Consider the following 2,500-nt stretch of genomic DNA (forward strand, 5'->3'; position numbering starts at 1 on the left):
CATTTTAGGTTTGCTATCAATGCAAAAAAACTACCACAATAATCATGGAACAACTGTGGCCAAGTTCTTTCTGATGACAGACTGGTATCCCTGTTATATAAAGATATGGTACAACCACCCTGTTCATCACACACTTGTTTCAATACATCTACGGTAACAAACAACTGGTTGGCTCATGATCAGATGGATGAGTATCATACTATGGAGTGGGACAATAAAGGCTCCACTCCACTGCCTGGATCAACTCTCATGATACATGTATTTACAACTAAGGTGAAAGTGCTGTCTTTGCACTCACAACTGCAAATGGGCACACTTCCAATTATTTTTCACAAATCAGGATGACAACATAAACCGAACAAGACCAATCTCAGAACCCTTATTCATAAAGTTCCGCGGGATTTTTAGACACCCACATATCACAGTGCCGCTCAAAGATAACAGAACCATCTAACATTTTTGCACCATGTCAAATGCAAAAAATAAATTAATGTTTTCATGTGTAAATTTTCCAAAGTAAATTAGTGCACACTTAGTGTAAAATGGTAATCTTTGAGTGGTACTGTATTCACCAAAAGTAAGGAACAGAGTTGCCAGTGTTGTGTGGTTTGGCCTTGTAAAAGGCACATTGTAAACTAAAGCTTTGCTGTGCTGACTGTAACCCTCATCACCCTGGGTGGTGAAACTCAACTAACAGTAACTTCTTACGAGGTATAACATGCTGACAAGTTTGCTTACAATGCTTTAACCATCTTGCATGTGCGGCAACAGTATACTTACATTCACATCACAGTATTTAGAACAATCTTTGCTAGTTGTTTCCTAAAACACAAACAAAAATTAATGTGGCCTGAGACGGCTTCGATTCAGGGCAACATTCACTTATCAAAGGCTTGACCTTGACTGAAAATAGATGGAATGTCAGACATTTCACTAACATCCAGTTTGCATTGTGCAGTTAATCAGAAAAGAAGTTCAATAAAATATTCCATAAAAAACATAGAAGTCACATTTACAACTTTGCAAAGTCATGAAGGGCTTCACCAACAACTTAAGTAAATTGATTGACATGTATTACTCTAACTGTTTTCCTATGCTTAATAGGTAAAAGAGAACTGTTGCAACTGCTTCCATGGAAATCCCACATTCAAACCATCACAGTGGACTATGAAAAGGTAATTAAATATTTGCTAACATTCTAAAACTTATAATTATTGCTATAATTAAAGAGATGGATAAATTTGGTTTCCCCATCTAGTAGCACAAGTGCTGGAAAAGATCCTAAAGCCGGTGACACATTTGTTGATTAACAAATGTTGAACAGTGGGTCATGCTATATGATGAATGTTGAAATATGCCATTCAACAGGTTGAACATTGTTGAACGATGTTGAACAAAAATAGAAACCAGCTCCATTCCATTCAACATGTCCATGCAAAATTGTTCACCATTTCTTGAGCAAAAAATGTTGCAGGGTGTTGAACCATTTGTCATCGGCTTAAAAGGAACTAGAGTGGAAAAGAGTATATAGGATGAAAACAGACAACAGCAAAATTTCAAACTAGCTGGTGTGAGGAATTTCCCTGGCTTGTACTCGATTCAAAAAGTGGTCTCATGAAAAAACCTGCTGTAAGTGGTATGGCATTTCAGACTCACGTACAAATGTAGTCCTCTTTGTAAGTTGTCTCATTTAAGAGATACATGTATGATTGTTGTTGATTGAAACAACAACTCATGATCAAAAGCACTGTATTCAAACTTGCTTTTATTTGGTTAATTTTTAATCTGGGATTAGCGTTAATTGGCTTTTGAACAACCAGGCCCTGGACATTAGTGAAACAAATCGTGAAACATGTTGGAACGTTAGCGGACTGCCCCAGGTTGCTCAAAGCATGGTTAAGACGAATAAGAATTAAAATATACCATGGAAACCTATAGGTTTTGATATCTCTAAACCAAGGGTCAGCACTAACCAGGCTTTGAAAAACCAGACCCTGGACTTCAGCGATAAGATTCGATACATGCACAACTGCATGTGGAATCCAACCTTCCAAAATTCAAGAAATACATGTAGAATGTGAGTGGTTGGTAAGTGACAAAGGCAGGTGTGGAATGTGATGTTTAAAAACTCTCAAAAAGTTAAAGTGATTATTTAATATAGGTAATCACATGAGGCCGAGTACTATTAAGGATTAATTGTACGAGTGTTTTCGCGAAGCGATGAGGGCAATTTGGAAAATTTCCAAAACACAAGTGCAATTAATCCTTAATAGTACGAGGTGTGCAGTCTATTTTTATCTGGGAAGCCTGTTTAGCGCAACGGCAAATCAGTTGCTATGCAACGGATTAACCAATCATTGACAGGTAATCAAGCCCCCTGTTGATTACCAAAAATGCCCTCGATTAAGAGAAAATGCCCTCTGTCTCAGTCAATCAGCGCTCAATAATTTTGCCCTTTATTGATAAACATGGAAAGTACTAACAAGTAACTGCTTATTAA

At 37.3% G+C, this 2,500-nt stretch overlaps 1 protein-coding gene across 3 annotated transcripts in view; it reads right to left on the reverse strand.

The window, feature by feature from the left end:
* LOC137979643 (uncharacterized skeletal organic matrix protein 5-like) overlaps window positions 1-2,500 on the reverse strand; it is a 14,740-nt gene that overhangs the window by 11,180 nt on the left and 1,060 nt on the right. For all 3 annotated transcript variants that reach the window (XR_011118373.1, XR_011118374.1, XM_068826959.1), the window contains one exon: window positions 781-822. The gene's annotated coding sequence lies outside the window, so the exon portion shown is untranslated. The remainder of the gene's footprint in view (window positions 1-780; window positions 823-2,500) is intronic.

The sequence above is a fragment of the Montipora foliosa genome, chromosome 12 (assembly GCF_036669935.1).
Source record: "Montipora foliosa isolate CH-2021 chromosome 12, ASM3666993v2, whole genome shotgun sequence".
Classification (NCBI taxonomy): domain Eukaryota; kingdom Metazoa; phylum Cnidaria; class Anthozoa; order Scleractinia; family Acroporidae; genus Montipora; species Montipora foliosa.